Below are 15668 nucleotides of genomic sequence, written 5' to 3'. Positions count from 1 at the left end.
CCAAGAAAGATATTCTTCCATGATGACATTCAAGGAAAACAGGCATGTCCCGCAAGAGAATCTTTGTTGTCATCTTTCAAAGATTATTGACGGAACTGCTCACATGATCACATTTTCTAACAGGGTACTTTTGGTGAATCATATGATTTCAGCTACTCAGCAGACAGAGTGCACCAAAAATCATATGGATCATATGTAACCTGCAAAACAAATGGAAAGTGTTCTATGGTTCCCAATCCACTACAACAAAACTGGCATCAGACAACACTAGTCAGACAACGGACGCCGGAAAAAGTGTTGGCCGAAACAAAGACACAACACTTTATTTTCGTCCTCGAAAAACTATTGTCTAACACCTACGACTTACAACGGTTAGAAAACTGTTGTCTAATAAATTTAATCAAACAACGGTCTCTTAACTGTGGTATTGTGTAATGATGCACGTTAGACAACTGTTTTTAGAGCCGATGTGTGAAGAAACTTCAGACAATATTCCGAGAAACCGTTGTTGTAATGAGACAAGTGTTTTATTTGTTGTGTTGTTTACGAAAAGGTCAGACAAGGGTTCCATAGAGGTGTGTGTGACTGGGAAGCTAACTTACAAGTGTTTTTGTTAGCATCGTATCATGGCCTTATAGACAAGCCTTTAGCTAGTAAAACGTTGTCTGACTGAATGACTTATAAGAAAATAAATGTGTTACATATTTGATGATGTCACAGGTATTTAACTTGTTTAGTGTGCAGAAATGTAGATCAGAGTTTAATCTAGAATCAGAGTTTAACGACTGCCAGCTGGATCAGAGTTTGTATGATGATCAGAGTTTGCAGGCGGCTGATTTCTAGGAGAAGATCTGGATAAGCAAGGAAAGAGAATATCAAGGAAGATATGCATATCAGAACAGAAAAAGGAGAGCTGCTGATTAGATTATTTTAGGAAGCAGATAATTATAAATCAATCAGTAGATATCATGTAACTGTGTATATAAACACAGCTTAGGGTTTATTCTAGATGAGTTATCAATTGAATATCATTCGTGTAACCTAGCAGCTCTTAGTGATAAAATATAAATCACTAAGAGATTATTTGTAAGCTACTGTGATTTGTGAATAAGAGTTTAGTTGAATTATTCTCTTATACTGGTGTTCTGTTATTGATTGTGTTCACTATATTATCTTATATAGTGAGTTTATTCGGCCTAACAAGTGGTATCAGAGCCAGGTCTGTTGATATACCTACAGTGAGATCTTAATCACACAATCATGTCTGAGAAATCACAAACCAGTAGATATGAGTCACTTAGGGTTCCGATCCTCAAGGCATCTGAGTATCCTATCTGGAAGGTCAGAATGACTATGTTTTTGGAATCTACAGATCCAGAATACCTGGACAGGATTTATGATGGTCCACACATGCCAACAAAGCTCTCTGTTGCAGTTGGAGATGAACCTCAGAAGATGATCCCCAAAGAGAAGAAAGACTATACTCCTGAGGACATCTTATCAATCAGTAAAGATGCAAAAGTGAAGCACTTGTTGCACAGTGCTCTTGATAATGCTATGTCAAATAGGGTGATTGGCTGTAAAACTGCAAAAGAAATATGGGATGCTTTGGAAGTCAGATGTCAGGGAACCAAAGCCATCAAGAAAAACAGAAGAACCATACTTACTCAAGAGTATGAACACTTTGATGCAAAATCTGGTGAATCACTGACTGATCTTTATGACAGATTTGTCAAGCTGCTGAATGATCTGTCTCTAGTGGATAAAGAGTATGATTTAGAAGATTCAAATCTCAAATTTCTGCTTGCTCTTCCTGAAAAGTGGGATTTAAAAGTAACCACTATAAGAGACAATCATGATCTTGAAGACATGTCTCTGGATGACATCTTTGGAAGACTGAAAACTTATGAACTTGAAATGGAGCAAAGGAACAAACGACATGGTGGAAAACCCAAACCAGTTGCTCTAAAAGTTCAAGAAGAAACATATGTGAAAAGCACGGGAAAAGCACATGTCAAAAAGTCTGAAACTGTGTCATCAAACTCTGATGATGACTCAGACTCTGATATACCATCAGACTCTGATGACAGTGATACTGAGATGATGCAGCTGGCAGCACTGATGGTGAAAAGCTTCAAGAAGATGGCTGATAAGAACTTCAACAAAGGGAAGAAATTCTCAAAGAAAGACGGAAACTCTGATAGGAAGGTCTTCAAAAGGAATGAAGGCAAAGAAGAAAAATCTGGAAAATCTGATAAGTCTAAATACACCTGCTTCAATTGTGGAGAGAAAGGCCATTTTGCAACTGAGTGCAAGAAAGCTAAGAAAGAAAAAGAACAAGCCTTTATCACAAAGAAAGGAAGCTGGGCAGACTCATCAGAATCAGAGGAAGAAGTCAACTATGCCTTGATGGCAAACATGGACAACAGCACTGAGACTGTTGAAACTAAGGTACCTCATTCCACTCTTGCTTTTGATACTGAGGATATAACTGAGTTAAGATTGTTTCTTAAAACTCTGCATGTTAGTTATAGAGATCAGACTTTAGAAAATGAAAGACTAAAATCTGAGATCTTAGATGTCAAGAAAAGGAATGATTATCTTGAAAAGGAACTAGTTCAGATGCTAGAAGTTCAGAAGGAAAGAGATGACTCTATCTTTGTTAAAAATGAACTCTTAAAGAAAAATGCTTCTCTTGAATCAGAACTTGTTAAGGAAAGAGAGATAATCAGAACTTGGACTAACTCAGGGAAAACTACTCAGAATATCTTAGAAAGTGGAAACTGGAAGAAAGGGTTAGGTTACTCTGATAAACATGAAGCTGAGTCATATAAACAAGAAACCATTAAAATTGAAAAACCTAGGGTAGTCCCAGTAAGATTTGTTGCAGAATCAAAGACTCAGGACAAATCAAAGACTGATATACCTAAACAGGTTAATATTGGTTTGATGACTCAGAAACAGCTTAAGCATAAGCTCAAGGAGGTTAAGAAAGAAAACAGGATTAAGGAACCTAAGAAAAACAGGAATGGAAAGGTTGGAATAAACAAAAGCAACAGTTATATGCCTATTCCAAATGCTCCTAGGAAAACTTGTCATAATTGTGGTAATTCTAATCATCTTGCTTCTTTTTGCAGGAAAAATAAGGACATAAATGCTATGTCTCCAAAATCAGAAGTTAAGACTAGGAATACTAGATTTAGACCAAAAAATCCTTGTTTTCATTGTGGTAGTTTATGGCATTCCATTTACACTTGTAAGGAATACCATAGTTTATATTATGACTATTATGAATTGAAACCTTCTTTGAAGAAAAAGATTGATTCTCCTAGTTCAACATCTGTTAAAAAGTCTGTTAGCACAAACTCTGATTTAAACTCTGATAAATATTCCGCTGCTAGTGTTAACAAACTTAACAAGAACAAAGGATCCAAGCAAGTCTGGATCCTTAAAACTAACCATTAGTTGTGTATGTGATTGCAGGGCAACCGGGAGAACATCCTAGTTCTGGACAGTGGATGCTCAGGACATATGACAGGAAATAAAGCCCTGCTATCAGACTTTGTGGAGAAGGCTGGCCCAAATGTTTCTTATGGAGATGGCAACATAGGGAAGACTTTGGCATATGGCAATATCAATCTTGGAAATGTCATCATTCAATCTGTAGCTCTGGTCTCAGGACTTAAGCACAATCTACTGAGCATAAGTCAAATCTGTGACAGAGGATATCATGTTGATTTCCTGGAGGAACACTGTGAGGTTATCAGTAAAACCACTGGGAAAGTTGTTCTAAAAGGATATAGACATGGGAACATCTATGAAGCCAAGCTATCTTTAAACTCTGAAAGCTCTACAATCTGTCTACTTGGCAGAGCCAGTATTGAAGAAAGCTGGAACTGGCACAAGAAATTATCTCACCTGAACTTCAATAGTATAAATGAGCTTGTGAAGAAAGATCTTGTGAAAGGACTTCCAAAATCAGTTTTTACTCCAGATAGACTCTGTGATTCCTGTCAGAAAGCAAAACAGAGGAAGTCTTCATTTAAAAGTAAAACTGAGTCCTCAATTCTTGAGCCATATCATCTGCTTCATGTTGATCTTTTTGGACCAGTAAATATAATGTCCATTGCAAAGAAGAGATATACTCTGGTCATTGTTGATGAATTTACCAGATATACATGGGTATATTTTCTACACAGCAAGGATGAGACACCATCCTTATTGATTGAGCATGTCAGACAGCTGGACAAAATCTCTAAAGATGCAGTAAAGATCATCAGAAGTGATAATGGCACTGAGTTCAAGAATTTTAAAATGGAGGAGTTCTGTAAAGCAAATGGCATTAAACAGGAATTTTCAGCACCTGGAACACCTCAACAAAATGGTGTTGTAGAAAGAAAGAACAGAACTCTGATTGAAGCTGCTAGAACCATGTTGGAGGAAGCAAAGTTACCAACCTACTTCTGGGCTGAAGCTGTGCAATCTGCCTGTTTCACACAGAATGCAACTCTGATCAACAAGCATGGGAAAACTCCATTTGAAATGGTCAAAGGCAGAAAACCAAATCTCAAATACTTCCATATTTTTGGATGTAAATGTTTTGTTCTGAAAAATCATCCTGAACAGCTAACCAAATTTGATTTAAAAGCTGATGAAGGAATTTTTGTTGGTTATCCTTTATCAACAAAAGCCTTCAGAGTTTACAATCTGAGAACAAGGGTAATCATGGAATCCATTCTTGTGTCCTTTGATGATAAGAAAATTACTGGAATGGAAGATTTTGAAGATCATGAGCAACTGAGATTTGAAGATGAAGATGCATTCTCTGATTCCATAAACTCTGACTCTGAGACAATATCAGAACATGTCACTTCAACTCATCAACCTCAAGCACATGTTGAGGGGGAGCACTTTCAAAATGAAAATCTGGATGAAAATGTTGCAGACTCGGCAGAAAACTCAAACTCTGATTCTGACTCCTCAAACTCTGATCATTCTGCATCAGAGAATCATGAGAACACATCTTCAGGGGGAGCATCAGAAAATCAGAATGCTCATGGAGATAGCATGAATAATGGGGGAGAGGCATCAGAGAATCAGAATAATACTGGCATGGATTATGGGGGAGGATCTAGTTCCAGAAACCAACTTGTTAGGTCCAGATACGATTGTAGAAGGGGGGGGGGGGTTGAATACAATCGTCACAAAATAATCGCGGCGGAATAATCTGATTGGAGTTTAACTTGTTAATCAGATTTAAATTAATTAATATAACAATTTTTAAGTCGTTATATAATTAATATGGTTCGTTTTAAAGTCCACTAGTTCGTAGAATAAATTTGACAGGAAGTATTCTAACTTAGCGGATTAAAACAACCGAGTGATCAAAGCACAGAAAACTGTGGACTAAACAAAAGCAAGTTTAGCACAACTTGAAAGCTTTACAATGCAATGAACATTGAACAAATGAAGTGGTGAAGCCATATTTATAGGCAAACCATTGAACTAATATGACAAAGCTAGGCATGACAACCCTTAGGAAGCTCTATGACAATTATACAAGTGCTATGACAAAAGGTATGACAATTAGAAGCATTGTCATGGCACAAGTGAGAAGGTATGACAATCTAAGGGAAGGTATGACAATCAGAATGACAATCAGTGGGAAGGTATGACAATTACAAGCATTGTCATGCTGATTTCGAATAGGTATGACATCCGTATGACAAACGGTATGACAATCAGTGGGAAGGTATGACAATCAAACCTTGGAGGCTAAGTCTTCATGTGGTATGACAAACGGTATGACAATCCAAGGGATTGTCATACCTTGTGATTTCGGTATGACAATCACCATTGTCATGCCTTAATCATTCGGTATGACAAACCAAATGGTTTGTCATGCCGTCTGACATAGGCACAAGTCATGGTGCGGTATGACAATCAATTAGATTGTCATACCGTGCCCAAAAAGCATATAAACAATGATTTTTCTTATATAATTAATCCAATAATTATCCACTTAATTATATTAATTATATAAATTCATAAATTAAATTAATTCGAGTGTGAATTAATTTAATAAATAAATTACATAACTTATATAATTATTTTGAGATGTGAATTAATTAAAAGAATAATTATATTGAGCACTTCTTCAGCAGCAGGTCTTCTGACTTCCTTTTAAAAGATCTGATCCTTTGTGTTGATTGAACGACCACCTATTGTTGATGCAGAATATTTAATCTGAGTAGCTGACACACAAATGTACTGTCTGGTTCATCTGTATCTAGCTGAATCAAATATTCTTTATCAATTAAACATTTGTGAAGTGGCTTGTTCATCGAGTCTTTGTCTTCGTAGTTCTTCTTCATAAGTAGAAATAGTTTGGAATCTTCTGAATAAATAAAGTATTAAAACTTCATACCTTCTGGACTTCTGGACGTGCTACAAAATATTATTTGTACACTGAGGCTTGAACATATTAATGAACTTCTTTCAGTGGTGTGCAGCAGCATCCTGAAATTCTTCAGACATATGATTTTAATAAATCACTTGACGTTCTTCGTACGGATTCCTTCAATAGTGCTTGCTAATTTACTTTCTTTCTTATCAGAGTTGAGTTGATACTCTTAAATACAAATAGGCTTAACATATGCCTTTCAATCTCCCCCTATTTGTTTGTTAACATAACATGCAAATTATCGAGAGGATAACTCAACTAACTGATAAGACAAAGGATTAAACATGAATTGTAAATAGCAAAGAGTTTCTGGTATTTCATTAAACATTCACCAGAATTCAAACAAGTACATTAGATTACATAAGGATGTTCTTACTGAACATATATTACAAATTCCTTATCAAATCTAAAGATCAACTTCTCCTTCTTCGATATCTAAACTGTGAAGGACAGGAGTTGATGGTTCTTCTCTGGTTGGCACTTCTGATGTAGTGGACTCACCACGCTTCTTACGTTCCCGTGCCAGAGCCAGTTGATGTAACACTTCCATCTCTACAGGGTCTTCCTGGAAGTCCGATGGCTGAGCCTTTGTAACATTCTTCATCCTCCGGAAATATTGAGAAATATTCCTTCGGGTGCAGTAAGCTAGAATCACATCATCGGCATCAGACTTGGCTTTAGAAGCGAAGCCCTTGGTTCGAAGTAGAGTGGATGCTAGAGCCAGTTGCTTAGCACGATACTTTGGTAAAGCCTCTTCATTCAGATAGACAGTGCTTAAGAGCTCCTTGTGAACGAACTTTACACAATATGGATTCTTGACAACCTGTGGACTGTTGAAGACAGCACAATCCAACAGCTTATCACGAAGGAGTTCGTTCAGGTTGGAGCATCGCTTTACCTTATTGCGAAGTACCCAGAGCTCAGACACAGAGAATGATTTAAGAAATTCAACAGATAATCTGAATGAACCATTTCTCCGTGTATATACAATCAGCTCCCACTGTTCTAGCAAGTTATTGACTCCAACAGTCAAGTAATCAATTTCTAAAGCGAAGGCATGCATAAAGATATCCTCGTCAGGGTTTACCTCTCGAAGATCGTAGATCAGAGATAAGAACTTTCTGTCATTGAAAGGCTCCCTTTGAGGTCCATTGAAAATCCTCTTTGCGATGTCCCAGCTTTTTCCAACTTTCCTTTTTATATCAAGATTCTTCTGCTTGCACGCAGCATCATAGATTTTCTGTTTCTCTATCTTGATTTGCTCTTCAGTTATCAACTTGTCCTCTAGAAGTTTCTGGTAATCTCGAAGCTTAGCTTCCTAGCTTCATTCTCAGCTTTAAACTTCCGGACATTTTCTTCATGTTCAGGATCAACAGGTTCTTCATCTTGGAATAAATAGTTCTCCTCAAATTTGCCTTCTTCCTCTGCTTGACGGTATGTAGCATCAAAGACGTCATCATCATCCATGTCTTGTGGAAAGTCATCATAATTATCAGAAATGAAGACATCATCAGATTGATGTAACGGTTCTTTGCCTTTTGACTTTTCAGAATTGTCAGGAGCAGATTCAGAAGTATTGCCTTTGTTGCTTTGATTTGAACTATTTCCTTTGTCATCCCTGTCACCTTTGTCTCCATCTCCTTTATCTCCTCTATTCTCCCCCTTAGTTGAGGGATCCTCTCTGGAGGTATCAGCATCTGACTTTGAGTTCTTTAGGAGTTGATCCAGCTTTCTGTCGATATCATCAAACTTTGACATATACAGTGCATGATTAGATCTCATCTCGACAGTCAACTCATGAATTTCTCCTTTAAGCTCATCCCTGGAAGAACTGGATGGCCTTTCATCAGCTTTCTTCTCTAGGATCACCAACTGTGCACCCTTTAGCCTCTCATTTTCAGCTATCATCCGGGCTAATTCAGCTCTAAGCTTAGACATTTGTTCCTCAAACAGAGCCGGGTCAGTGTGTGCACTCACCTCACGTACACTCATAGCTGTTTCACTAGCCTCACGTGCATGTGTATCGCTCGGTGTTTGCCTTTCATCACTCATTGTTTGCACTCTTCCAGCTGTACCTGTATAAACTACCAATGCCCCCTGAGATGGGTTCAAAGGTAGTGGAGGAACAAATTGTCCTCCGGAAGCCTATGAGGGCAAGTTTACTTGCACGTTGCCAAGTACCGCCTGATCAGAAAAGAAAGTTTGATCAGAAAAGTTTTCATACATGATAAACTGGTTTTGAAAATCTGTGCAATCAGTAAACATAGTAACCTGTGTATTTGTTTGGTCTTGCACTAGCGTGAGTGCTAGCGCAGTGCTTGACTCTGTACAGGGTACCGTGGCAGAGCGGTCAACTTCAATGGCTTCATTCTGTTGAGAGAATGAGTCCAGAGACTGTTTCATTGCCTGTTCCAAGTCCAAGCCTTTTTGGGAAGGCAAGGATGAGGCTGCAGATGTCTCCAGGGCTTCCAACCTAGGCTTCTTAATGGAAGACAGAGCTGCGGGTTGACTCGTCAAACTGCTTGAGCTTCTCTTTCTGGCAACCTTACGAAGGGGTTGAGTAGTAGTGTTGATTGCAGTGTTTGCAGAAGAAAGAGTTGGTTGAATGAATTCGTCAGCTTGGATATGAACCTGTGTGTTGTCAGGTTCATTGCTGGTAGTCTGGAAAACAAAATCAAGGTCACCAACAAAATCTAATGCATCAACATTAAAATTAGATGAGAAGTCAGAAAGTACCTGAGCTACCTGTAGGTCCTGTCGAAAGGACTGCAACTCTGGATTTGATGTTGAGTCAGCAGGTAAAGGTTGGGAGGTTGATTGTGTTTGTGGTATATAGTAGGTGTGTTGTTGTTGTGGTAGTGGTTCAGATGAAGACGGTTGAGCTTCGAAGAAGTTGTATTCCTGAGGTTCGTCTTCAAATGATTGTGATTGATGTGTTTGATGTAGAGGGGAATGGTGTGGTGATTGGTATGGAGATTGGTGTGGTGATTGGTATGGGGATTGATGTGGTGATTGGTATGGTGATTGGTGTTGTTCTGGTTGTTGTATTTGAAGTGGTTCTGGTTGTTGTGGTTGCTGTTGTTCTGGTTGAGCTTGTTGAGGTTGTTGCAGATGAGGTTGTTGCTGTTGAGGTTGAGCCACTTGGAATTGATGAAGTTGTTGTGGCTGAGCATTGATCTGCTCCATCAGGTATGGAGTCACTATGAGTGGAAGATTCTCATATTTTCTTTTATTTGTCAGAGCTTTCATCAACTTCGTACAGACACGCTGAGTTGGTGCAATTGGAGAGTTGAAGTATGAATTCTTCTCAGCGTCCGTCATCTTATCATTCAAAAACAGCATTAAGAACCGAGGGTAAAAACAGACAACCCTGGGATTCTGTGCAACTGATCGACTACTGAGTGGTCCCAACTTCTTTAGAATCGACTGAAGAATCAACTTGCCAAAGTTGATTCGTCGATTGTGAACAATGCAGAATCCAATGATTTGAAGAAGGGAGGATATGATATTGAAGTTACTTCGAGTGGTTGGGGAAAAGACCTTTGCCAGTGTATCGAAGAATAAATCCCACTCAGGTTTTAAGTTCCCTTTCAGCATCCTTGGTAGATGTATCTCTCCATGATAAAGAATGGTCTGAAAGAATTGAGTAATTTCAGCATCTGTCGGAATCTCAGCAAAGTTGTTTCGGGGAAACCCAAGAATTCTGTTGACATCATCTACTGAAATGGTAATGCTCCGACCACCAGTAATATTTCCAGAAACCCTGTAGCTGTCCAAGAGAGTGGTATTGAGTGCAGAGGAGTAGAAGTCTTGGAGTGGACGAATCTGTAAATCAGCATGAGCAGTGATGGCCGTGCTGACTAAACTTTGACTATTCAGAAACCTCACCCAAGGTCTGAATCTCTCTAAGCTGGAATCAGGGTCCAAATATCCGTTGTAGTTGGTCTCACCGATAACAAATTGGCCAGCCATTATATAATTAAAAATTGAATTAAACGAGAATTTTTCAAATAAAATGTTAATTCTCAAATTTCTCGCAAATTTCAATTAATAATTAATTAACAATTAACCAATTAATTAATAATTCGAATTAATTGATTAAACTCGAATTAAAAATTAATTAAATTGTAAATGGCCAATTCAAAACCACAATATCCCAATTAAGTCCCACTAATCTTCACTTAGCCAAACGAGTCCCTAAATCTCTTAAAAACCCTAAAAATTCGAAATACCAAAAGAGGGTTTTGAAAAATTTTGCACCAAATCAACTAACAAACGATCAACACAGACAATCCAAGGTCCAGGAATCACAAACTCGGCAAAGACTCGCGAAAACTCGGTCAAAAACAGGCTAAATCGTTCGACTCAGTCGGACTCGGTTCGAGCAAGAATTTGGCAGAGATTCGACTTAAAACGTGATAATCAACGTAACCAGCAAGCAAATATAGCTTGAAACAAGTAACCAGCAAGTTTTAATCGAAAAAACTTGAAAAATCGAAGTGGAAACGATGAAGTCGTGTATATATGAGTTCCGGTGTGTATAAATATGAATGAGGGAGATGAAGTATGGCAGTATGACAATGCGGTAGAATGTCATAAGGGTTTTTAAATTTCGGTATGACAATCACTTGATTTGTCATACCGAGCTTTAAAAGAGGCGGTGGGTAGGTGAATTACCTCGGTATGACAATGTTTTACATTGTCATGCCGAGTTTTTAAAGAGTATAAAACCCACTATATCACTTCAATATGACAAACGAAAGGTTTGTCATACCGACTGAAATAAACAGAAAAAAAAGCACACGGTATGACATTCTGAATAATGTCATACCGAGTTTTAAAAGAATAAAAACTGAAAAATAAATATAAATATTATGATTTTTGATTTTCTTTTGAAATAAAACCTTTTTACACATAAAATCAAAAACCTAATACAAATAATATCTAAAATATTACACAAATATTTTGTAAAATTCAACTTTAATTAAATATAAATATTTATGAATTTAACTTTAATTCATTAAAATGAATTAACTTAAAAACTAATATTTATGCTTAATTAATTTTGAAAAATACAAAATAGACACAAATAATTATCTAAATGCTTGAAAAATAATACAGGGGAGTGTGCAGCACTTAGAAAATTAACAGAGACAAATATGAACATGCATAATTACACAGAAAATTATCAGATAATTTACAAACAATTATATAAAATCTAATAAAATATATATAATTATACAGAAAATTCACAAAAATATATAATAGTATATAAAACAAATATATAAAATATACAAAGAGAATCATGGCATATTTAACATCCCTAGCTCACAAACCAACTTAGAGAAAGTGGATTCATCAAGTGGTTTAGGGTCTGTTTGGGAGTGCTGTTAAAAATTGCTGTGCTGTCAGAAAAAGTGCTGGTAAAATAAGTGCTGTTGTAGAAATCAGATAACTGTTTGGTAATTTTTTGATATTACTTATTTTGAGTTATAATATTAAAAAAATAATGTTTTTGGTGAGGTTTTATAATGAAATCTATAACAGCATTCTGCAAAAGCTGAAAAGCAGCTTTTTCCAAAAGCATGGGAGGACCTGCTTTTTCTAACAGCAGCTTTTCAGCTAAAAACTGCTGTTCAGAAAAGCTGCTTTTCGATTTACCAAACAGTTTTTCACCTGCTTTTCAGCAAAAAGTTGTTGTTGCTGTCTGCAACAGCAACCCCAAACAGTACTTTAGTGAAGATGTCAGCAATTTGATCAGCCGTGGGTACAAAATGTAACACCACAGTTCCATTCATGACATGTTCTCGAATAAAATGATACCTGATATCTATGTGCTTGGTCCTGGAGTGTTGCACTGGATTGTTTGAAATGGCTATGGCACTGGTGTTGTCACAAAATATAGGAATTTTGTCGACAGAAATACCATAATCATTTAATTGATTCCTGATCCAGAGAATCTGAGCACAGCAACTGCCAGCAGCTATGTATTCAGCTTCAGCAGTAGAAGTGGACACTGAGTGTTGCTTCTTGCTGTACCAGGAAACCAATCGACGTCCTAGAAATTGACAGCTTCCAGACGTACTCTTTCTATCAATCCTGCAACCTGCATAATCAGAATCTGTATAGCCGGTTAAGTCAAAACCAGTATTCTTAGGGTACCAAATACCTAAACCAGGTGTACCCTTAAGATATCTAAAGATTCTTTTGACGGCTATAAGATGTGATTCCTTAGGATCAGCCTGAAACCTAGCACATAAACATGTTGCAAACATGATATCTGGTCTACTTGCAGTAAGATAAAGTAATGAGCCAATCATACCTCGATAGCTTGTAATATCAACTTTCTTACTAGATTTATCCTGGTCAAGCTTTGTGGCAGTGGCCATGGGTGTCTTTGCCGGAGAAGAGTCTTCTAGATTGTACTTTCTTAGAAGATCTCTGACATACTTTGATTGGCAAATGAATATTCCATCTTCCTTTTGGCTTACTTGAAGACCAAGAAAGTAGGACAGTTCACCCATCATACTCATCTCATAATTACTCTGCATTAACTTAGCAAACTTCTTGCACAAGTTATCGTTAGTAGAACCAAATATAATATCATCAACATATATTTGAACAAATATCATATCATTATCATGCAATTTGTAAAAGAGAGTTTTGTCTATGACACCTCTAGTAAATTTATTTTCTATTAAAAATTCAGAGAGGGTGTCATACCATGTTCTTGGTGACTGCTTAAGCCCATAGACAGCTTTGAATAGGAAGTACACAAAATCAGCAAATTCTGGATTTTCAAAGCCAGGGGGCTGTTCCAGATATACTTCTTCTTCCAGCTTTCCATTCAGAAATGCACTTTTCACATCCATCTGATAAACTCTGAAGTTGGAGTGTGCAGCAAATGCAAGAAATATTCTGATGGCTTCAAGACGAGCAACTGGAGCATAGGTTTCATCATAATCAATTCCTTCTTCCTGAGAATAACCTTTTGCAACCAGTCTGGCTTTGTTTCTCACAACAATGCCATCACCATCTAACTTGTTACGGAAGACCCATCTAGATCCAATTGTAGACTTTCCTTTTGGTCTTGGAACCAGGGCCCAGACTTCTTGTCTCTCAAATTGATTGAGTTCTTCTTGCATGGCAAGAACCCAATCAGGATCAGCAAGTGCTTCATCTATTTTCTTTGGTTCTAATTGTGAAAGAAAACCAGAGAATAGACATTCATTTGTCGTAGCACTTCTAGTCCTTACACCAACATCAGGATCACCAAAAATTAAATCAAAGGGATGATTTCTGCTCCAAATCCTTTCCCTTGGAAGATGTGTCCTTGATGATTCAGCTGTATTATCATTAGGCTGATGTGTATGACTAGTTGATCCATCAGCTCCCCCTGAGTTGTTGCCAGGTTGACTTGATGATCCACCACTAGCATCAGTGGAATCTCCAGCATTATTGCCATTTCCTCCACCATTGCCTGGATCATTATCATTGTTGTCATCACCTGTTGCAACCTCAGGTGGCACATCATCATCTGAATCAGAATCTGGATAGTTATCAAACTTCAGAGATTCAGATGGATCAGCAGATTGTATACTTGGAAGTTTAGTGTCATCAAATGTAACATTGACACTAACTTTCACTGACAGAGTATCAATTACAAAAACTCTATAAGCATTATTAGTATAACCAACAAAAATTGCTTCAGATGCCTTTGGTTCAAACTTGTTCAAGTTCTCTTCTCCATCCTTGTGAACATAACACTTGGCTCCAAAGACATGAAGATGTTTGACATAAGGTTTCTTGTTGTTATACAGATGAAATGGAGTTTTCATATGATCCTTATTGATCAAAGTTCTATTCTGGGTATAGCAGGCAGTAGACACAGCTTCAGCCCAAAAGTACAGTGGAAGCTTCGCTTCAGCAATCATAGTCCTTGCAGCTTCAATCAATGTACGATTCTTTCTTTCGACGACTCCATTCTGTTGTGGAGTCCTTGGTGCTGAATACTGCCTTCTAATTCCCTTTTCAGAGTAAAAGTTGATTAGAGTTTGATTCTTGAATTCTGTGCCATTGTCTGACCTTACAGCTTTGACTGGCACACCTTTATCCAATTCAACTAACTTTATATGATCAATCACTGTCATCGGGGTTTCATCCTTAGAAGCCAGGAAGTAAACCCAAGTAAATTTCGAGAAGTCATCCACAATGACTAAGGCATATCTTCCTCCATCAATAGATCCAACATTCACGGGGCCAAACAAATCCATATGCAACAAATGAAGTGGATCTGTAATGGTATTGATGGTTTTGCCTTTGTGAGATGCTCTCTTCGCTTTTCCTTTCTGACAAGCTTCACAAAGATCATCAGTTGAGAATTCCAGGGAAGGCAAACCTCTCACTAGATCTCTCTTGACTAGAGAGTTCATGGTTTTGAAGTTGAGGTGTGAGAGCTTCTTATGCCATAACCAACTATCTTCAGTAGACGCTTTGGCGTAGAAACAGTGAACTTCGTTTCCTGGTCCTGAAGACAAATCAGCTACGAATATGTTGCCTTTCCTTATGCCACATAGTGAAGGACGCTTATCCTTGATATGTTTGATGATACATATCTCCTTTTCAAAATGAACATAATATCCTTTGTCACAAAACTGACTGACACTCAGGAGATTATGTTGAAGTCCTTCAACTATAGCAATATCTTCTATGATGATCCTTCCAATTTTGTACTTGCCATATCCCACAGTACGACCTTTGCTATTATCAGCAAAACTCACTGTCGGGCCATCTCCTTCTCTTATGTCTTCCAGCAGGGATCTATTGCCAGTCATGTGCATTGACGCTCCACTGTCAAGCACCCAAGTAACTCGAACAACTCCACTGGCACCCTGCAAAAGACAACTTGATTAAACATTCTTTGGGACCCACACTTGATTGGGTCCAGCATACTTAAAAAACTGATTTCTATCAGGTAATACAACAGAGCCTCTTGGACTGATACTTGGTTCTGACTTGACTGAACTTACTTCCTTAACAACAGCCTTAAAAACCTTGGTTTTAGGCTTTGAAACATAAGTCTCCTTCCTGACACGAGGAGGACTAGCAGTCTTTGATCTAGCATGCTTATTGTTTGTGTGTTGTCTAGGAGATGTGTTTTCATTTTTAGCATGCAAATTTCTAAAATAAGCAGACATCATATTGA

This window comes from Daucus carota, chromosome 3 (genome assembly GCF_001625215.2).
Source record: "Daucus carota subsp. sativus chromosome 3, DH1 v3.0, whole genome shotgun sequence".
Lineage (NCBI taxonomy): Eukaryota > Viridiplantae > Streptophyta > Magnoliopsida > Apiales > Apiaceae > Daucus > Daucus carota.
Note: the sequence above shows the minus strand (reverse complement) of the source record.